At 46.8% G+C, this 24,029-nt stretch overlaps 1 protein-coding gene across 2 annotated transcripts in view; it reads left to right on the forward strand.

Annotated features, from left to right (window-relative positions):
- Positions 1-24,029, forward strand: part of LOC143793179 (toll-like receptor 1) — a 29,197-nt gene that overhangs the window by 445 nt on the left and 4,723 nt on the right. The gene's annotated exons all lie outside the window — the stretch shown is intronic.

A 24,029-nucleotide genomic window follows, 5' to 3' on the forward strand; every position in this document is an offset into this window, starting at 1 on the left:
ACAGGCCACATAGTATATAACAGTGGCGACGCAGTATATAACACTGCCCACGTAGTATATAGCAGCCACGCAGTATATAACACAGCCCACGTAGTATATAACACTGCCCAAACAGTATATAACACAGCCCACGCAGTATATAACACAGCCCACGCAGTATATAACACAGCCCACGCAGTATATAACACAGCCCAACAGTATATAACATTGCCCACATAGTATATAACATTGCCCACATAGTATATAACACTGCCCATGTAGTATATAGCAGCCATGTAGTATATAACGCAGCCCACGTAGTATATAACACTGCCCACGCAGTATATAAGATTGCCCACTTAGTATATAGCAGCCATGTAGTATATAACGCAGCCCACGCAGTATATAACACAGCCCACGTAGTATTTAGCAGTGTGGGCACCATATCCCTGTTTAAAAAAATAATTAAAATAAAAAATAGTTCTATACTCACCCTCCGTCGTCCAGGGAAGCTCTGTCGATGCGCAGCATCAATAGTAAAAAGTTGGTCACACAGGGTTAATAGCAGCGCTAACGGAGTGCGTTACCTGCGGCATAACACGGTCTGTTAACGCTGTCATTAACCCTTTGTCAGCGCTGACTGGAGAGGAGTATGGAGCGGGCGCCGGGCACTGACTGGACGGGAGTAGGGAGGGACTAATTCTCGTGTGCCCGTCGCTGATTGGTTGCGGCAGCCAGGACAGGCAGCTGGCGAGACTAATCAGCGACGCGGGATTTCCGTGACGGAAGTTGCCGACAGAAAGACGGAAGTACCCCTTACACAATTATATAGTAGATGCTCTGTTCCACAGACAAGATTTGCACAAAGTGGATTTTGAAGACAAATATTAGTAGAAAGCTGCAGCTAGAAGGGAATCTGTCACCAGGTTTTTGCCTAATCTGAAGGCAGCATAATGTAGAGACAAAGACCCTGAATCCCGCGTTGTGCCATTTACTGGACTGCTTGATGTCGTTTTCATAAATATCAGCAGGAGATTATCACTAGTAAACCTGCTGCCATATAGCTCACCTTATTCATGAGTTCTGTGTAACCCCTCCTTCACTAGTAATTGGCTGTTTTCTGCCTATGCACAGTGCGCGCAAAAAGCTGCTAATGAGTGGTGTGGGTGGGGTTATATAGAGCTCAGCATTCAGAGAACTGATAGATCTGCAGCAGATAAAACTGTGATTCTATCAAAGGTGCAGCAAGCAGCTTAGTAGGTGACCCATTACAGGAAACAAGGTATCTGCCCCTACATCACAGTGATCTTAGATAGGGTAGCAAAAACTCTGTGACAGATTCAAATTAAACTTGTATTCTATGTGTTCAGTGGAGCTAATCTATGGTTTTGCAGCATGCGGAGTTAGTAACAAGAACAATACAGATGGATTTCCACCAGGTTTACGCTGGAGTGTAAGACTATATCAGTCTAATCGGATTCTATCCTGTATGTTCTTTCCATGGTATTGGATGACTTTTAACAGCAGATGGCTCTTAGGAGACAATATCGTTCATAAATGTTTTTGGTGGGGACAATATTGAGACATTTACAGTTTATGTGACACTAGCCAGATATAAAGCTCTGCCCTCTGATGCCATCGGTTCCTCTTTTTGTTTTAATTAGGAACAAGATAAAGAGAAATGAATATAGGAAGTAAATACTGGAAATGAAAAGGCTTAGAATGGTGGATGCGGCCAAGTTTAAAAAAAATGATCTAATATGTATTTTACGTGGCATATGTGTTGGTTTCTAATTGTTTATACTGCTGAGGATGCTGTGGCCCGCACTCACCCGCCGGCAGAGTGGGGGTGGAGAGAGAACAATGCCACGCCACCCCCTCACCAGTGTAATGGAGAGTGACTCCTACTACACTCAGTTAATGCCCACATCACATCAGGGTTGCCAACCAACCGTATAATTACGGAGTAGCGTCCAGCAGAAAAAAGCACCGTCCGTTATTTTTTAAAATTTTGCCAAAGTTTGTACTGCGCATGCGTGAAAAACTGCCAGCGCAGTATAAACAGAGGAGTGACCACAGTGCACTGTGGACTCTGCAGAGAGCGGGATTCCTGGACAAGCCCCCGACTTCTCAGCGTTCAGGCACAGGCAGGATGACAGGCCTAGTAAGTATGGCTGATCTCAGCCAATCCTGTCTCCTGCCTCCTCACTGCCTCTGACTACTGACCGGAACAGCCTCCGAGCAGTTCTTACAACTGAACTGACTGACTGATGTTTGCATGAGTAATCACACTAATCCCCCTGCCCCCTGTAGCTACCTCCACTGCTTGTACTGAAGGGTCTTTACTGGAAAACCACTGCACTGGACCATTCAGAAGCAGGAGCTGCAGTGTGAATACTGCCTGAGTGGCCAGTGCAGCCGTTCCTCAGTAAAACCCCTCAGTACAAGGGGTGGTAAGTGGCTACAGGGGGGGAGAGGAGGTTGATGTGATGGCCGATGTTAACATGGGTCTGACAGCTGTCATGTCACAACTTCTCAGAAGGAAGGAGGAGAAGTGTCAGATTCACTGACTGCTTGTAGGCTATTCCCAGCAGCTATCAGAGGTAGTGAAGAGGCAGAATACATTACTGGTGACAGATGGAGATCTGGCCAGTAGTACTGATGGATGGACTGAAGACCCCCAGGATGGAGCTGCTGAAGATGGAAGAATGCTTCTGCCAGAGGGACATTATATGTAAGTAATAACATGTTTACAGACTTACTATTACCTATGTGTATTAGTATACTTTCTTTTTTGCAGCTATTTGTAAAAGTGTGTATATATATATATATATATATATATATATATATATATATATATATATATACATATATATATAACACAAGAAAAAACTGAAAAAAATTGTGCACCATTTCACACAAAACCCCAAAATGTGCCACACAAAATTGTTGGCACCTTTCTAATATTATGGATAAACTCAGGGCCGTATTTAGAGTTTCTGCTTCCCTAAGCACTTTTAGTGCTGCCTCCCCCTTTGGCGAGTATGACACTATCGGCAGTGACTTTGTCAAAAATCGCTGATGTGAAAGTAGCCTTTTGCAGCAGAGCCGGCAGTTTTTCCGCATCTGCCGCGTAACGGATCACTTACGGCAACATTCACTTACGGCCTCATTCATTCCCTATGGGATTTGCGTACATTTGCGGCACTTGCCGCGATCTGGCAAATGCGGTATCACACCTCCCTTTTGAAGAAAGTACTGCTGATCACACTGTTTCATAAACAATAATTATAAACAAAAAAATATGGCCACACAGTGCTCCATACTGTATAAAGACCCCACATGATGCTCAATACTGTATAATGGCCCCACATGATGCTGCATACAGTATAATGGCCACAAAGTGCTCTATACTGTATAATGGCCACACAGTGCTCCATACTGTATAATGGCCCCACATGATGCTCAATACTGTATAATGGCCGCACAGTGCTCTATACTGTATAATGGCCACACATGATGCTCCATACTGTATAATGGCCACACAGTTCTCTATACTGTATAATGGCCACACATGATGCTCCATACTGTATAATGGCCACACAGTGCTCTATACTGTATAATGGCCACACATGATGCTCAATGCTGTATAATGGTCACACATGATGCTCCATACTGTATAATGGCCACACAGTGCACCATACTGTATAATGACCACACAGTGCTCCATACTGTATAATGACCACACAGTGCTCCATACTGTATAATGACCACACAGTGCTCTATACTGTATAATAGCCACACATGGTGCTCCATACTGTATAATGGTCACACAGTGCTCTATACTGTATAATGGCCACACATGATGCTCAATACTGTATAATGGCAACACAGTGCTCTATACTGTATAATGGCCACACATGACGCTCCATACTGTATGATGACCCCGCATGATGCTCAATACTGTATAATGACCCCACATGATGCTCCATACTGTATAATGGCCACACATGATGCTCCATACTGTATAATGTCCCCCTCCCATCCTGTATGCATGGCTCATCTCCCCCCTCCCATCCTGTATGCATGGCTCATCTCACCCCCTCCCATCCTGTATGCATGGCTCATCTCCCCCCCTCCCATCTTGTATGCATGGCTCATCTCCCCCCCTCCCATCTTGTATGCATGGCTCATCTCCCCCCCTCCCATCTGGTATGTATGGCTCATCTCTCCCCCCTCCCATCCTGTATGCGTTGCTCATCTCACCCCCCCTCCTCCCATCCTGTATGCATGGCTCATCTCCCCCCTCCCATCCTGTATGCATGGCTCATCTCACCCCCCTCCCATCCTGTATGCATGGCTCATCTCACACACCCCCACCCATCCTGTATGCATGGCTCATCTCACCCCCCTCCTCCCATCCTGTATGCATGGCTCATCTCACCCCCCCTCCCATCCTGTATGCATGGCTCATCTCACCCCCCTCCCATCCTGTATGCATGGCTCATCTCACCCCCCTCCCAACCTGTATGCATGGCTCATCTCACCCCGGCCTCCCATCCTGTATGCATGGCTCATCTCACCCCCCTCCCATCCTGCATGCATGGCTCATCTCACCCCCTCCCATACTGTATGCATGGCTCATCTCCCCTCCCCTCCTGTATGCATGGCTCAGCTCTCCACTCCCATCTTGCATGGCTCGGCTCCCTGTCCTCCTTCATCCTCCCCCTGTCCTCCCCGGCTGTCATACTCACCTTTCCCACACCGCACCGAACATCCCTCCATCTCTGTCCCGGCGCAGCACCTTCTTCCTGCATGAGCGGTCACGTGGTACCGCTCATTAAGGTCATGAATATGCGTCCATATTCATCACCTTAATGAGTGCTACCACGTGACCGCTCACACAGGATGAGCTGCCAGCGCGGAGACCAGGCATCGCTGGAGTAGGGTGAGTATGACATCTTCCAGGAGGCAGCGAGGCAGGCAGGGAGGCGGGCGGGCAGTCAGGAAGGCGGGCGGCCGGGGGGGGGGGGGGCGGTCGGTCAGGAGGTGACCCCGGACTTTAATTAAAAAAATAAATAAATTGCTCAGGTGCTGCCCCCCCGTATCGTCCCGCCCTAGGCACGTGCCCTCAAGTGCCTAGTGGCAAATATGGCCCTGGGTAAACTACTTTATTCCAAGCATGTGAAGCTGGTTCAAACTTCCCTGTGGCAAGTAACCGGTGTAGACAATATGAAAATCACACCTGAAACCAGATAAAAAGGGGAGAAGTTGACTCAATCTGTCTGTGTCTGTGTGTGCAACACTAAACATAGTGAACAGAAAGAGGAGAAGAGAACTGAGGACTTAAGAACCAAAATTGTTGAACAATGTCAACAATCACAAGGTTACAAGTCCATCTCCAGAGATCTTGATGTTACTTTGTCCACAGTGCGCAGCATAATGCCCACAGTGCCCATGGCACTGTAGTTAATTTCCCTGGACCTGGACGGCAGAGAAAAATTGATGAAAGGTTGCAACTAGCATAGTCCAGATGGTGGATAAGCAGCCTCAATCAAGTTCCAAAGAAATTCAAGCTGTCCTGCAGGCTAAGGATGCATCAGTGTCAGCCTGAACTATCCCTCAACATTTGAACTAAATGAAACGCTATGGTAGCAGACCCAGGAGGACCCCACTGCTGACACAGAGACATAAAAAAGATATGCTGCAGTTTGCCAAAATGTATGTGAGTAAGCCAAAATCCTTCAGGGAAACTGTCTTGTGGACAGATGACAAAGATAGAGCTTTTTCTACTGTTTACTGAAAATGGAATGAGGCCTACAAAGAAAAGAACACAGTCCCTACAGTCAAATGTGGTGGTTCAAACATGTTTTGAGGTTGTTTTGCAGCCTCTGGCACTTGGTGCCTTTACTATGTTCAAGGCATCATGGAATATTAGAGTTGGAAGGAACCTCAAAGGTCATCCTGTCTAACTCCCTGCTCAATACAGCGCAGGATTCACTAAACCATCTCAGACAGTGATGTTGAATAAAACTGGGGCCAGGACAGAGCCTTGTAGTACTGAAGCGATGGCCGGGGGACCACCACGGTGCAGGAAGACTACCGTACACAAGATGAGGTGCAAACAACAAAGGGTAGATTTATTGGAAGGCAAGGAATGAAGTGGATGAGGAAGATGCAAACAGGGGTATGCAATTGCAAAAGATAATTTACAAGAGTTATACTCTTTAGCACGGTGCTCCAACTATTACAGAATCAACATACGTCACACAAGTAAATGCAAACAATAAGCAAATAATGATGCTACTCTAGGTATAACCTCCCTGGCCTTTACTAAGCAGGCCACACGGCTCCCGTGTACTGACGGTGATGTTGGGGACTCAGATCCAGTCCCAGGGGCCCCCAACAGTCTAGTGCGGTGGTGCGCATGGCTTTCTGCCAGCTCCGTGAAACGTGGTCTTCTCCTTGCTTCTGGGTCCTAGAGGTGCTCCTGGAAACTGTAAATCCCTTTCTCGGTATCTTCGTGGCTTCTCAAACTCACACAGGACAGCCACTCTCGCTGCACCCGGAAAAGTCTGTCAAATTTCACAAGTCCACTCCGTTACAGGCTGTGGGTCCTCTCTTGCAGAAACAGCACAAAGTTCTCTCTGCAGCAGCTTCAGCTCACACAGGCTGTTCAGGCTCCACCCCTGCCATCTGCACAGTCCAGCTCATTCACACAATCTATTGCAAGGGAGAAGCAGAACATTCCATCACACCAGACAAGGGGGTGCAGTCTCTTAAAGTGACAGTGTGTTCCTTACTGTCCATAACAGCACCACCCTCTTACAGTACCCCACTTGAAAAACTTTTCCAATTGGATGTGCAACCATTTATTACCACTCTTTGAGTATGATCACTGAGTCAGTTATGAATCCACCTAACTGTAGCCTTGTCAATCCCATACTTGATAATTTTTTCAATAAGGATAATATATTTTATCAAATGCTTTGCTGAAGTCGACATATACTATATCTACTGCATTTCCCTGATTCACCCAGTCAGTAATTCCATCATAGAAGTGTTGTGAAATTGGATTCTGGGCTCCCCCGGTGGCCACTTGTGGAATTGAACTTGTGTGCATCATCCCCTCTGTTCACCTGCTCCTATCAGGATGTGGGAGTCGCTATATAACCTTGCTCCTCTGTCAGTTTCTTGCCGGTCAACAATGTAATCAGAAGCCTTTCTGTGCATGTTCCTGCTACTAGACAACTCCCAGCTAAGTTGGACTTTTGTCCTTGTGTGTTTTTGCATTTTGTTCCTGTTCACAGCTGCTGTTTCGTTACTGTGTCTGGAAAGCTCTAGTGATCGGAAATTGCCACTCTGGTGTTATGAGTTAATGCTAGAGTCTTAAAGTAATTTCTGGATGGTGTTTTGATAGGGTTTTCTGCTGACCATGAAAGTGCCCTTTCTGTCTTCCTGCTATCTAGTAAGCGGACCTCGATTTTGCTAAACCTATTTTCATACTACGTTTGTCATTTCATCTCAAATCACCGCCAATATATGTGGGGGCCTCTGTCTGCCTTTTGGGAAAATTTCTCTAGAGGTGAGCCAGGACTGTCTTTTCCTCTGCTAGGATTAGGTAGTTCTCCGGCTGGCGCTGGGCATCTAGGGATAAAAAAACGTAGGCATGCTACCCGGCCACTTCTAGTTGTGCGGCAGGTTTAGTTCATGGTCAGTATAGTTTCCATCTTCCAAGAGCTAGTTCTCATATATGCTGGGCTATGTTCTCTCGCCATTGAGAATCATGACATAGAAGTAAACTAGTTTAGTCTGGCATGACTTGTTTGCTACAATGCTGGCTCTGATTAATTACGGTATTCTTATCCAAGTACTTACATACATACTGTTTAATAACTTGACCTGTAATTTCCTGGCTCCATCTTTTTTCCATTTTTGAAGATAGGGACGACATTTGCCCTTCTCCAATACTCTGGGACTTCTGTATTCCAGGATTTTTCAAAGATTCTGGTTAGTGGTTCTGCTGTTTCCTCTGGACCAGAATATTGAAATTAATTTAAATTAGCTAAGTGTTCCCTCACCATCTCTCTGTTTAAGGTGTGACAGGGTCACTGGCGCCGTATGTGAGGGGAGATACAGTGCCTACAAGTAGTATTCAACCCCCTGCAGATTTAGCAGGTTTACACATTTGGAATTAACTTGGCATTGTGACATTTGGACTGTAGATCAGCCTGGAAGTGTGAAATGCACTGCAGCAAAAAAGAATGTTATTTCTTTGTTTCTTTTTTTTTTAAATTGTGAAAAGTCTTTTCAGAGGGTCATTTATTATTCAACCCCTCAACCCACCAGAATTCTGTTTGGTTCCCCTAAAGTATTAAGAAGTAGTTCAGGCACAAAGAACAATGAGCTTCACATGTTTGGATTAATTATCTCTTTTTCCAGCTTTTTCTGACTATTTAAGACCCTCCCCAAACTTGTGAACAGCACTCATACATGGTCAACATGGGAAAGACAAAGGAGCATTCCAAGGCCATCAGAGACAAGATCATGGAGGGTCACAAGGCTGGCAAGGAGTACAAAACCCTTTCCAAGGAGTTGGGCCTACCTGTCTCCACTGTTGGGAGCATCATCCGGAAGTGGAAGGCTTATGGAACTACTGTTAGCCTTCCATGGCCTGGACAGCCTTTGAAAGTTTCCTCCCGTGCCGAGGCCAGGCTTGTCCGAAGAGTCAAGGCTAACCCAAGGACAACAAGGAAGGAGCTCCGGGAAGATCTCATGGCAGTGGGGACATTGGTTTCAGTCAATACCATAAGTAACGTACTCCACCGCAATGGTCTCCGTTCCAGACGAGCCCGTAAGGTACCTTTACTTTCAAAGCGTCATGTCATGTCAAGGCTCGTCTACAGTTTGCTCATGATCACTTGGAGGACTCTGAGACTGACTGGTTCAAGGTTCTCTGGTCTGATGAGACCAAGATCGAGATCTTTGGTGCCAACCACACACGTGACGTTTGGAGACTGGATGGCACTGCATACGACCCCAAGAATACCATCCTTACAGTCAAGCATGGTGGTGGCAGCATCATGCTGTGGGGCTGTTTCTCAGCCAAGGGGCCTGGCCATCTGGTCCGCATCCATGGGAAGATGGATAGCACGGCCTACCTGGAGATTTTGGCCAAGAACCTTCGCTCCTCCATCAAGGATCTTAAGATGGGTCGTCATTTCATCTTCCAACAAGACAACGACCCAAAGCACACAGCCAAGAAAACCAAGGCCTGGTTCAAGAGGCAAAAAATCAAGGTGTTGCAGTGGCCTAGTCAGTCTCCTGACCTTAACCCAATTGAAAACTTGTGGAAGGAGCTCAAGATTAAAGTCCACATGAGACACCCAAAGAACCTAGATAACTTGGAGAAGATCTGCATGGAGGAGTGGGCCAAGATAACTCCAGAGACCTGTGCCGGCCTGATCAGGTCTTATAAAAGACGATTATTAGCTGTAATTGCAAACAAAGGTTATTCCACAAAATATTAAACCTAGGGGTTGAATAATAATTGACCCACACTTTTATGTTTAAAATTTATAAAAATGTAACTGAGCAACAAAACTTTTTGGTTTGTAAGATTTATGCATCTGTTAATAAATCCTGCTCTTGTGTGAAGTTTGAAGGCTCTAACTTATTTGCATCTTATTAAACCTGCTAAATCTGCAGGGGGTTGAATACTACTTGTAGGCATTGTATATGTTGCAAAGGATGTTATCCTTCATGATGTGAAACCCATAAGTTTCCCTCTAGCATGATATGTGCTAAGAGTAAACCCAGGGTCTGGGTTTTGTTGTGCGTAGGTGTAAGAAATAGATGGGATTCCTACTCACCATATCTCCTCCTTAAGAAGGCGACTTCACATATGAGAGACCTAAAGCAGTTTGCAAAAGGAAAGTGGTCTAAAATTCCAGTTGAGAGGTGTAAAAAGCCTGTTGATGGTTATAGGAAGTGATTGATTGCAGTTATTTATTCCAAAGGGTGTGCAACCAAATATTAAGTTGAGGGTGCCAACAATTTTCATTTTCTGGAACAATTAAAATTTCATATATTTGTGTGACTATTTGTTCTCATCTCTTGGCACGCTGTCCAACTACCAGGTTGCAATGCCCTTGCAGCGATGCCATTGTAGAGATTGCAGGGACATGAGATGTCATCACGGAGAGGAGGCAGATCAAGAGTTAACAGGTTTATTAACACATATTCTCCTCACAGGGAGTGTAGGGACTTGGGAGGCATGTAAGGGAGAAGGGCAGAACTGGGAGCTAGGAAGTGACGGCAGGGACGAACGGTAGCTCAATAGGAAGAAACAAAGGCAAATAAACTTATTAGTCTGTAGTTTTCTTGATTGCAGCGTCTCGGTTCCCCAACGGTGGCACCGACAACAGCGGCACGTGAAGTTGCAGAGATGTCTGTAGAGGATGGGGTTCCAATCCACGGAGTGGATGACGGGACTTTGAAGAATGCGGAGTGCTCCTGCACTCCCCAACGCCAAACGCTGTGCTCAGTTTAGTACGAAATGCTGCCGGAACGAAACTTTGCTCCGCGGTGTACACAGGCACCTGACTTAGGGGCTCTGGCTTAGTCACCTGCTTCTCACTGCTCTGCACGCACGTCATAGTCACTGATCTCGACTCAGAGTCGCCTCCTGGCGTGGAGGTTAGCGGGAAACTGGCAGCCTGTCTTCCACTTACAGTAGCCCTGTATGGAGGGGATCTGTCAAGTCGGCCTGCGCTCAAGGGGTGCTCTGCAGTCATCACTAGTATTGCACCTGACTGTCCACTTAGCTTTCCCGCCTCGGCTCTGTCTCTTTTCCCGCGTGCAGTGCTTTTTAACCCGGCCCCACCTACCACAGTCACTTGCAAGGGTCTGTCCTTTATCTGAAAATCTTCCCCCCTGCAACATTGGTGACAGTCCCGGTAGTTCCGGAACCGACGTGAGAAAGGTATACCCTATCTTGTTCTTCCTCTTACACCATGACTAGCTGTTGTGATGTGGTGTAACAGGTCGTCGAGGTGCACTCTACCTGAGGGAAGGTGAGCCAGTATAGGTGTAGAGCAGTGGTGGGCTGGAGGATGGGAGACATGATGTGAGGCTGCAGATTGTTTGGCATGTCAGGCGCCTAGTACATCGAGATGCATTCATGAACCAAAGCGGTTTGGCTGTACCAGTGAGCAGGTCATTAAAGGAAACTCCGGAAATCCCACTGTACAAGCCCACTGCATACCTCCCAACTTTTGAAGATGGGAAAGAGGGGCACATTTTAGGCCACGCCTCTGACCACACCCATTCATAATTAGTCACACCCATATCCACGTCCCAAGCACACCCATTTAGCACTGCTGATCACACTGTTTCATATACAATAGTTATAAACAAAAAAATATGGCCACACAGTGCTCCATACTGTATAATGACCACACATGATGCCCCATACTGTATAATGGCCACACATGACGCTCCATACTGAACACACATGACGCTCCATACTGTATAATGACCGCATGCATACTGTATAATGGCCGCACATGATGCTCCATACTGTATAATGACCGCACATGATGCTCCATACTGTATAATGACCGCACATGATGCTCCATACTGTATAATGGCCGCACATGATGCTCCATACTGTATAATGACCGCACATGATGCTCCATACTGTATGACCGCATGCATACTGTATAATGGCCGCACATGATGCTCCATACTGTATAATGAACGCACATGATGCTCCATACTGTATAATGACCGCACATGATGCTCCATATTGTATAATGACCGCACATGATGCTCCATACTGTATACTGGCTGCACATGATGCTCCATACTGTATAATGACTGCACATGATGCTCCATATTGTATAATGACCGCACATGATGCTCCATACTGTATACTGGCTGCACATGATGCTCCATACTGTATAATGAACACACATGATGCTCCATACTGTATAATGGCCACACATGATGCTCCATATTGTATAATGACCGCACATGATGCTCCATACTGTATAATGACCGCACATGATGCTCCATACTGTATACTGGCCGCACATGATGCTCTATACTGTATAATGACCGCACATGATGCTCCATACTGTATAATGACTGCACATGATGCTCCATACTGTATAATGGCCGCACATGATGCTCCATACTGTATAATGACCGCACATGATGCTCCATACTGTATAATGACCGCACATGATGCTCCATATTGTATAATGACCGCACATGATGCTCCATACTGTATACTGGCTGCACATGATGCTCCATACTGTATAATGACTGCACATGATGCTCCATATTGTATAATGACCACACATGATGCTCCATACTGTATACTGGCTGCACATGATGCTCCATATTGTATAATGACCGCACATGATGCTCCATACTGTATAATGACTGCACATGATGCTTCATACTGTATAATGACCCCACATGATGCTCCATACTGTATTATGGCCACAGTTCTCCATACTGTATAATGACATACAGGCACGCAGCTCACACACATGCAGCATCACACACACAGTATCACACATACACACGCAGCATCACAAATGCAGCTCACAAACACATGCAGCTTTGACACAAATGCATCACACATGCAGCCATCACACACACACACAGCCATCACACACACACGCAGTCATCACACACACACACGCAGCCATCACACACACACACACAGCCATCACACACACACGCAGTCATCACACACACACGCAGTCATCACACACACGCAGTCATCACACACACGCAGCCATCACACACACACGCAGCCATCGCACACACACACGCAGCCATCACACACACACATGCAGCCATCACACACACATGCAGCCATCACACACACACACGCAGCCATCACACACACACGCAGCCATCACACACACACGCAGCCATCACACACATGCAGCCATCACACACACATGCAGCCATCACACACACACACACACACGCAGCCATCACACACATGCAGCCATCACACACACACACACACACACCCAGCCATCACACACACCCAGCCATCACACACACACAGCCATCACACACACACACTCAGCCATCACACACACACACCCAGCCATCACACACACCCAGCCATCACACACACACCCAGTCATCACACACACACACCCAGCCATCACACACACACACCCAGCCATCACACACACCCAGCCATCACACACACACCCAGCCATCACACACACACCCAGCCATCACACACACACACCCAGCCATCACACACACACACCCAGCCATCACACACACACACAGCCATCACACACACCAGATACCTCATACACACATGACACACACACAAATGCAGCATCACACATCTCACACACACACACACACATCACACACACATCACACACACACAATCTCCTCTGTGGTGCAGGGGCGGCTGATCTGTCCATGTGCACTGCAGCTCTTCAGTTTCTCCGGCTGCTCACAGCTCTGCACTGTCCCGGCACCTCCCCCGTCTCTCCTTCTCTGCCGGGATAGCAGCTAAGAGCAGGAGACGCCGGAGCTCCGTGCACACACAGGAGGAAGTGAGTCGCTGACCTCTCATCTTGATCGCTGCTGGCTCTCTTCCTCAGCGTGGCAGCGCCGCACACACAGGGGGCGGGGGCGGGGGGGGGGCGGGATCGGTCGGGAGGAGACCCAGCATGTATAAGAAAAAAAAAACAGCCACAAACCTAAGCTACTCAGGTGCCGCCCCCTGCATTGTCCCTGCCCTAGGCACGGGACATTAGTGTCCCGCCCGGGATCCCGGGGCTGGCTGTCAAAATCAGGACAGTCCCGCGGGATCCGGGACGGTTGGGAGGTATGCCACTGCAGCTGTCCGATCATGCTGAAAGTTGTAGTTTCAGGAGGTTCACATACTTAGTGAGCAAGCAGAAGTGAGAAAAACCACATGTCTGGCTTTACAATTACTATAATTTAATATACTGAGTGAATCTCTGCAGGATAGCAATACACATGTCAAGATACCACTTTGAGTTTTACTGACGTCCTAGTGTTTGTAATTAGGCAAGCCTTTGTAATCTTATCTATTGATTAAATTCATGCAAACAAATCACTATCAATTGAAGAAATGAATAAATGGTTTACTATTATTTCATTCTCATATACACCCACTGCTCGCTGACCTGCAGTAAGTAGGAAAGGGGCAGGTAGAATGGTCAGTACTGGTATAAAAGCTGCACATTGCAAACCTAGTCCAGTTATTTATAGAGGACCTGTCAAGTGCCATATATATGTTTTTTTCCTGGTGTAAATGTTGCTCTTCTTCCGAATGTTATAGTTTTTTAACCTCTCTAACCTGAGAAATGTCCCTCTCTTCTTTGTATATAAATCTATTATTTTTAGACAACTGGGTATGTTCCTCAAGATGTCTCTCATAGAAAAGAGCTGAGAACTACGCCCACTTGGCTAAGAAGACTAGATTTTCATACAGGCAAGAAGGGCCCATATCTCAGGAACAGAGAAGTGTAATAAAAATAATGCCAGATTCCAGAGAACCAAGATATTTACAAACTTTATATTTTTTAATATTTTTTTCCCCCATGGAAACTTATAAAACTTTTGCAAATCACTTTTAATTGTCTTTATTCCTGTGAAAAAAATGCAAGTAAATGTCTTTCAAACAGCTGCTTTTCCCCAGTCTATTTGCCTGCCTAAAGGTACCGTCACATTAAGCGACGCTGCAGCGATATCGACAACGATGCCGATCGCTGCAGCGTCGCTGTTTCGTCGTTGTGTGGTCGCTGGAGAGCTGTCACACAGACAGCTCTCCAGCGACCAACGATGCCGAAGTCCCCGGGTAACCAGGGTAAACATCGGGTTACTAAGTGCAGGGCCGCGCTTAGTAACCCGATGTTTACCCTGGTTACCAGTGTAAATGTAAAAAAACCCAAAACACTACATAATTACATTCCGGTGTCTGCCGCGTCCCCCGGCGTCCGCTTCCCTGCACTGTGTAAGCGCCGGCCCTAAGCACAGCGGTGACGTCACCGCTGTGCTTTGCTTTACGGCCGGCACTGACACATTCAGTGCAGGAAGCTCTGAGCAGCAGCGCGGACGCCGGAGGACGTGACAGACATCAGAGGGTGAGTATGTAGTGGTTTTTTTTTACTTTTACAATGGTAACCAGGGTAAATATCGGGTTACTAAGCGCGGCCCTGCGCTTAGTAACCCGATATTTACCCTGGTTACCATTGTAAAACATTGCTGGCATCGTTGCTTTTGCTGTCAAACACGACGATACACGCCGATCTGACGACCAAATAAAGTTCTGGACTTTCAGCAACGACCAGCGATATCACAGCAGGATCCAGATCGCTGCTGCGTGTCAAACACAACGATATCGCTATCCAGGACGCTGCAACGTCACGGATCGTTGTCGTTCTCGTTGCAAAGTCGTTTAGTGTGAAGGTACCTTTAGGCTGCATTGATCAAGGAACATACTCAATTGGAGTACAGATGATGGCAGTGAAATGCTTAACACCTGTGTCTCACTAACTCTGGGGATACCTAACTCTGCAGGGGATAGTTCTAATATGCATAACACTCAGAGGAGGACACAGGTACTGACCCTTTTACTTTCCATCATCTGTACTCCAAATTAGTACATTCTGATATCCGTGAAGTTGTAGGCGGCCAAATAGAGGTTTGAAAACCACTAACATGCAATTTTCTTAAAGCACCACTACAGCTTTTCTTTTTTATTGCAGCGTTGCTGTGATGCTTCTAATCTAATATCCCTTACCCTAGTCTTATACCGCTGTCTTCACCTTCTATCAGCGCCGCTTCGATCGGTCTTCAGCAGGATGTGACCTGCTGGATCTCTCCAGTGTTTGCTGGGTGAGCCAAAGGTCACTTTCCAATGTAAGTCTATGCTTTGGCTTTCGTATACTCACACTGAGAGCTTGTGACTAGGGTTGAGCATTCCGATACTGCAAATATCGGGTATCGGCCGATATTTGCTGTATCGGAATTCCGATACCGAGTTCCGATATTTTTGTGATATCGGAAATCGGAAGTGTGCGGTGCGTATGGTTCCCAGGGTCTGGAGGAGAGGAGACTCATCTTCCTTCAGGCCCTGGGATCCATATTCATGTAAAAAATAAATAATAAAAATAAAAAATATTGATATACTCACCCCTCCGGCGGACCCTGGCTCTTAGCGGTGCCTCCGTTCCTAAGAATGCAGGGAGTGAAGGACCTTCGATGACGTCGCGGTCACGTGAGCGGTCACATGAGCGGTCACGCGACCAATCACAAGCCGCGACGTCATCGCAGGTCCTTCACTCCCTGCATTCTTAGGAACGGAGGCAGACGCTTGGACCGGTGAGAGCCGGGGCCGTCGGAGGGGTGAGTATATCAATATTTTTTATTTTTATTCTTTATTTTATACATGAGTATGGATCCCAGGGCCTGAAGGAGAGTTTCCTCTCCTTCAGACCCTGGGAACCATTCCGATATTTTGTGTCCCATTGATATGCATTGGTATCGGGTATCGGTATCGGCGATATCCGATATTTTTTGGATATCGGCCGATCCAATCCGATACCGATACCTTTGCATATCGGAAGGTATCGCTCAACACTACTTGTGACCATTACCTCTGACTTCCGATCAGTGAGAAATTGCGGTCACAAGATGGTGGATCGGGGCTCGGAGATACAAGGTGAAGACGGCGGCAGTTAAGTAGAAGACTACTGTCAGGGACCTTAGATTAGTAGAACCACTTCAGTGCTGAAAAGAAACAAACACTGGAGTGGTGCTTTAACACCTTAATATCCAATGACGGACATAGCCAACATTGGATGCCTCCCCCCGTTTGATGCAGCCCGCACCTTTTCCAGCACATGACAGCTGATATGATCTGCTTTATGTAGCAGAGGCAATCGGACAACTGCAGCTTCTAGTCTCCCATGGAGATTATTGAAGCATGTAAAAAGCAAAAAAAATGTTTTTAAAAATATAAAAAAAATAAAAGTTCAAATCACCCCCCTTTCGCCCCATTCAAAATAAAACAATAAAAAAGATCAAATATACACATATTTGATATCAGCGTTCAGAATTCCCGATCTATCAATATATAAAAAGAATTAATCCAATCAGTAAACGGCGTAGCGAGAAATAAAATCGAAACGCCAGAATTATGTTTTTTTTGTCGCTGCAACATTGCAACAAAATGCAATAATGGGCGATCAAAAGATCATATCTACACCAAAATGGTATGAATAAAAACGACAGATCGTTGCACACAAAATAAGCCCTCACCCAAGCTGAGACCATGGAAAATGGAGACACTACGGGTCTCGTAAAATGGCAACTTTTTTTTTTTTTTTACAAATTTTGGAATTTTTTTTACAACTTAGATAAAAAAGAACCTAGACAGTGAAGGAGCTCCTACAGCAGAGGAGCATCACGCTGCAGAGCCCCGAGGTGATCACAGCTGTGAGGCAAGGAGGGGGATAGCGGCTCTTGGCGGCAGGTCCGGTGAGTCGGGGATCGTTGGTAGCGCAGGAGGAGACCGCCCGCTCTCCAGCAGCCAGCGTCACACAGAGGCTGCGGCGGTCCGGTCCACTCACCTAGGGGAGACTACCACACCGCCCATCCCTATCGTCCCCTCACTCTCACCTCCTCCGTCCCAGCCCTGCCAGACGTGGGTGAAGTGCGGAGGCCTGCGGGAGATTGAAGCAGCGGCAGTTCTTGTCCTCCCTCCCCCACCTCTGGGACTGTATTTTGGCGCCAATCGCCGCCATTATAAGCAGGAGCAGGAACAGCTCCTTCACGGCGACGTCACACTGCCCTGGGATTAGCATCGGTTGGGAGAGACTGTACGGCTCCGTCAGAGCTCCGGTTTAACCCCCTGAAACCTGGAATAAAGGGGAAGTTTTTCTGGGGAGGGGATTTTGCTGAGTGAGGAGCAGGACACGCTGTGTAGCCTCTCGGACCTCCTATTCACCCCCCACGGCCATCCATTAACATATAAAACTCTATTGTTCAGAGAGTCTCTCTTCCATAGCACACTGCTGTGCCTGCTATTCTGCTGCCCCATACCCACTTCTCTTAATATATTAAAGGAGAGCCACATCCAAGGTTAAGAAACGGGCTAGTAGACTACAAAGCTGCTGTAGACGTCTTCCACCCTCGCACCCCTACCCTACAGGAGAGCCGCGACTTCAGCTTGTGAGACCAAAAGGTCGATGGTTAAGATAAAATCACGCTTACTTAACACCTACTGGCCTAGAAAGATAGCTGTGGATGTTTGTGCACTGTTACACTGAGGCACACTCCAGCAGAGACCGTCTCCCGTGCTGGGATCGCTCCCCGCCTGCAGCCTGTACTTTTGTGCCTTGTCTCCTGCTGCCCCACACCCATCTGTTTAACACTTACTGGGCTGGAGATAGCTGTGGATATCTGTGCACTGTTACACTGAAGCACACTTCAGCAGAAAGCGTCTCCCCATGCTGGGATCTCTCCCTGCCTGCAGCCTGTACTTGTGCCTTATCTCCTGCTGCCCCATAACCATCTGTTTAACACTTACTGGGCTGGAGAGATAGTTGTAGATGTTTATGCACTGTTACACAGAAGCACACTTCAGCAGAAAGCGACACCTTGTGCTGAGATCACCCCCCCACCTGCAGCCTACACTTGTGCCTTATCTCTTGCTGCCCCATTGCCTACTGCCGCCCTGAGTACGAGGCACTTCAATTCAGCAGAAGGTAGCAGACGTTGTGGCCGGGACTGAGCACACTAAAAGCAGTACCATTAGCTTCCAGCCCATGTGGCCTCCCTCCACATGCGGCTCATCTTGCAACTAAGTGAAATCAGCAAGTAGATAAAACTTTATTGACGGGCGCATGTGCAGAGTGCGGCAATGACAGTCATGTTGTGCTGAGCTCTGCTACCCGACGGACCCCATTCAACCCTTTCCAGCGACCGAAACATTGTAAATATTCCCCTCCCGGGGACAGTCTGACTCTAAGAGCAGGGCAATCAGTAATGCCAAAAAAGGGGGGCGCAGCACAGCCGACGGGCCGCACCATTTCAGACCTCCTTATGAACGGCACCCCCTCCAAAATGGCTGCAGCAACTAACCCTCTGTCTGCTTCGGCAACTCGGGGTAGTGGGGGCGCAGAGCGGGATGATGCTTCCCCAAACTCTGAAGCAATGATTTCAACGGCTGCCCTCACGAGGTCCTTGCAAGAAACCTTTAGAGAGGAGCTTACCACCGCCATGCAGAGTATCTCATCCCAGTTGCAAGACCTAGCACAGCGCACAAATAACTTGGAGGAAAAAATGGATGTTGTCTCTGACGCGCTGGAGGAAGATCAGGAGACTCAAGCGGCATACTGACCGTATTACTGAGTTGGAATTGAGATGTGAGGATTATGAGAACAGGTCCAGAAGAAGCAACATTTGAATTAGAGGACTTCCTGAACATGTGGTTGCCCTTAAAGATACAGCAGCAGCCCTTTTTGCAGCCCTTCTACCTGACCTAGACCTGGCCCTTCTCCATATTACAAGAATACACAGGGCACTGGGTAAGCCAAGATCTAATGCTATGCCCAGAGATGTAATACTAAAGATGCACTATGAGGAGACCCGTGATCAGATCTTGCTGGCGGCTAGAAACCAACCTATCTTACCTGGCCTACCAGACTCAGTGCACATTTATGCAGACATTGCGCCCACTACATTGGCCAGAAGAAGGGCCCTCAGGCCAATTACTACCTCCCTACAAGAGGCTCAGGTTAAATACAAGTGGGGTTTTCCATTCGCTCTTATCTTCACTTTCAAGTCTCAGCTCTATACCTGCCGGTCACTAGAGGAAGGAACCCAGGCCTTGATAAAGGCTAGCATTCCACTATCTTCAGAGACTCCCTCGCTTCCACAAAGAAAACCCAGGCCAACAAGGGAGTGGACAAACCATCCCAGAATAAGAAGTCAAGACACTCAGATTATCTGATTTGCATACCTCAAGATTTGACATCCCCAAAATAATTCATGTTTCTCTAGGCTATATTTATGGGGCCAGTTGTTATCTTTGCCCTGCTCTGGATTTAGGTTAACTACCTAGCAGTTAATGTTCGGTCTATCTACAGTTGTTGTATTACCTGCTAATGCATTATCTAGTTCTTCTCCTCCCCCCCCCTTTTTTTTTTTTTTTTTTCCTTCCCCTTCCCCCCTTCCCTTCCCCCCTTCCCCTCCCCCCTTCCCCTCCCCCCTCTCCTCCCCCCTTCTCCCTCTCCCTTCTTTCCCCTCCCTTCTCCCCCCTCCCTTCTCCCACCTCCCTTCTTCCCCCCTCCCTTCTCCCCTCTCCCCCCTCCCGCTCCTCCCCCCTCCTTCTCCCTCCTCCCCTCTCCCCCCTCCTTCTCCCTCCTCCCCCCTCCCGCTCCTCCCCCCTCTCCCCCCCTTCCTTCTCCCTCCTCCCCTCTCCCCCCCTTTTTTTTTTTTTTTTTTTTCTTTCTCTTCTCTCCCATCCCTTTCCCCCGCCCCTTCTCTCCTCCTCTCTCCCCTTATTATACAGTCAACTTTATATGATTCAAGGGTTGGGGTCCTAAGGGTTGTACCATGCTGCCCAACCCTGGCGATTTTTGGCGTCCTTTTTAATATGGGACCCCAGATCGCCATACTTTGTGGGCTCAATGCCCTTTGGAAAACTTTTGTTCTGTTCTGTGTCGACGTCCTCCCCTTGTTTGTCTCTTTCCCTCTGTTCCCACATAGAGATTATGGCTGTGATGGTGAATTTGTAGGCCGAGGTCAGGTGGGAGGTGATGGTTTGCATTCTTCTAGCAGTACTCATTTAACCAAACATGTGTAGAGTGCTCTCCCATAATGTTAGGGGCTTTAACTCACCTGTAAAACGTAAAAAGGCCTTCCTCGATTATCAGAAGCACAATCCGGATGTAATCTGCATTCAGGAAACCCATTTTTCCAACTCATCCCAACCCAAATTCCTGGACGCACATTATTCAAAATTTTTCCTTTCAACCTGGGACCGCAAAACAAGGGGTGTGGCTATTCTAATTAAAAACAGCTTTCCATTCCAACCCACCAACACGTATTCCGACTCTGAGGGCAGATTCATTATCTTGATGGGAACCCTACAGGGTCTAAATATATGCATTGTTAATAGTTACCTGCCAACGGCCACTCAGACTCGGGTCATGCGTTTAATCTTATCAAAATTGGCCTCATTCTCATACCATCACCTTATCTGGTGTGGCGACTTTAATCTCACTCTCAGCCCGTCGCTTGACAGCAGCTCACTAAATCGAGTTGACATATCAAAAATAGACAGGAAAAAGATTCTACAAATGCTGAAAGTAAATTGTCTGGCCGATATCTGGCGAGAGCAAAATGGCCCTCAGAGGGGATATACTTACTTTTCACCTGCACAAAAGTCCTATTCCAGAATTGACCTACATCTCACATCCTCCAGAACCCTTCCCTCGGTTTTATTCTCCCGGCATATCGTATCGTCTTGGTCAGACCACGATGCGGTCCTATCTGCATTTAACTTTGCCATTACCTCTTCTAGACTCTTCAGGTGGAGACTAAATGAATCCCTACTAGTAGACCCATCGGTTTTATCTACCATAAAGGACGAACTGAATCTATATTTCCAAACCAACAATACTGCAGAGGTGTCCCCGGGAAATGTGTGGATGGCACACAAAAAATTTATAACAGGGACGCTAATTAAAATTGCCTCTAGCAAAAAAAAGCAAAGGTCTGAGCTACAATTACAATTAGAAAATAAACTCTCAAAATTAGAACAGGCAAACCAAAACCTCCCCTCACTTTATCTAATTAAGAAAATTCGTGAAACTAAATTACAACTCAATACCATTTTAACAAACAGATCAGAAAGAGCCCTGGCTTGGACGAAATCCACTTTTCACAAATATGCAAACAAACCAAGCAGCATGTTGGCCCGTAAACTTAAGAGTAGAGAGCTCCTGAATAATATCCCCCATATCAAAGATCCTTCAGGCCGTATCACTGCCCACCCTGATGCAATATATAAAACGTTTCAGCAATTTTATCAAAATCTCTACTCTCTCCCACGGCCTCCTTCTCCAACTCGCATCCAGAATTTCCTCAAAGACCTGACATTACCTAAAGTCCCAAATTCTGATATGGCACATCTTCAAGCGCCAATCGACTCTGAAGAAATAAAGGCAACGATCAAAAATTTGAAAAAAAAATAAGGCTCCGGGGCCTGATGGGCTCACCGCGCAGTATTATAAAAAATTTGACAGCATACTTATACCTTATATACAAAGCTTTTGTAATGCTTTACTAAACGGAGCCCAAATGCCATCCGAATTTTACGTTGCCCACGTCACTGTGATTCCAAAACCGAAGAAAGATCACCTTTACCCCAAAAACTACAGGCCTATCTCACTGCTAAACATAGACTTAAAAATTTTTACATCTATAATCACGGCCAGAATAAATAAAATACTGCCTACTAGGGTTGAGCGAAACGGGTCGTTCATTTTCATAAGTCGCCGACTTTTGGCAAAGTCGGCGTCTCATGAAACCCGATCCAATCCCAGTGTGGGTCGGCCACGTGGAACGCGAACTTGGCGCCAAAGTCGCGTTTCGAATGACGCCTTCCCCGCCATTTTTTTGAGCCAATTAATTGTGGGCAGCGTGATGACATAGGTTCCGGCTCCTGCGGCATCATAGTGCTATGTTACGTTTTCGGACGTAGTAATTTCCGGAGTCAAAAAATAACATATGCCTTGCACGGAGGAGAGAGAGAGAGAGAGAGAGAGAGAGAGAGAGAGAGAGAGAATAAAAAAAATAATTTCATTGACATACATTGGGTTTCGTGTTCCGGGTCCGGAACCCGACTTTACAGTAGAATCGGCCGATTCCATACGATCCGACATCCGAGAAGGTCAGGTTTCACAAAACCCACCTCGATCCTAAAAAAGCTAAGGTCGCTCAACCCTACTGCCTACCCTAATTCACCGGGATCAAGTGGGGTTCATTCCCAGAAGACAGGGCCCAGACAATATTAGGAGGAACCTTAATTTAATACATTTAGCTAATCACTCCAAACAGTCCTTACTCTTGTTAGCACTCGATATAGAGAAAGCCTTTGATTCGGTGTCGTGGTCGTACTTGTTCGAAGTCCTTGCGAAATTTGGCTTTCCGAGTGGTTTCACCTCCTGCCTTAGACTCCTGTACGACCACCCCACGGCCTATCTAAAGTTACCCTCAAACCAGCCTACCCCTATTAACATCCAACGTGGCACCAGGCAAGGATGCCCGCTCTCCCCAGCTCTATTCGCCCTAGCCATGGAACCATTAGCGGAAGCTATCAGAACCAACCCTAACATTAATGGACCTACAATCAGAGGTGACCACTACAAGGCTAGCCTTTTTGCAGATGATCTGCTTTTGTCCTTAGTCAATCCCATAATTACACTCCCAAATCTTTTTGTCGCTCTCCATGAATTTGAAGTGGTCTCAGGCCTCAAGATTAACGTAGATAAATCCGAAGCCCTGTTTATTAACACTCCCAGGGATACACAAAACAACATAACAGCGCAATTCAAATTTACCAGGAATGAGCAATACTTAACCTATCTCGGCATAAATTTAACTTCCCATAGGTCGGCTTTATTTAAATGGAACTATGCTCCCTTAATTTCTAACCTCAAATCGGACCTTGCCAGATGGTCGTCCATGCCCTTATCCTGGTTGGGTAGACTCCATGCCATTAAGATGGTTTCCTTACCACGATTTCTGTATGTCTTTCGATCCCTGCCCATTCCTCTCCCTGCCAAAACGTTGCTAGATATTCACAACATGATTTCTAAATTCATATGGCAGGGGAAGAGGCCTAGAATAAGGCTTAAGACTATGTTTATTAACAGAAGACGGGGAGGTCTGTCCCTACCCAACTTCATCTTATATTATAGAGCGGCCCAACTAGCCCAGCTAATAAGTGCTAA

Source organism: Ranitomeya variabilis, chromosome 1 (genome assembly GCF_051348905.1).
Source record: "Ranitomeya variabilis isolate aRanVar5 chromosome 1, aRanVar5.hap1, whole genome shotgun sequence".
Classification (NCBI taxonomy): domain Eukaryota; kingdom Metazoa; phylum Chordata; class Amphibia; order Anura; family Dendrobatidae; genus Ranitomeya; species Ranitomeya variabilis.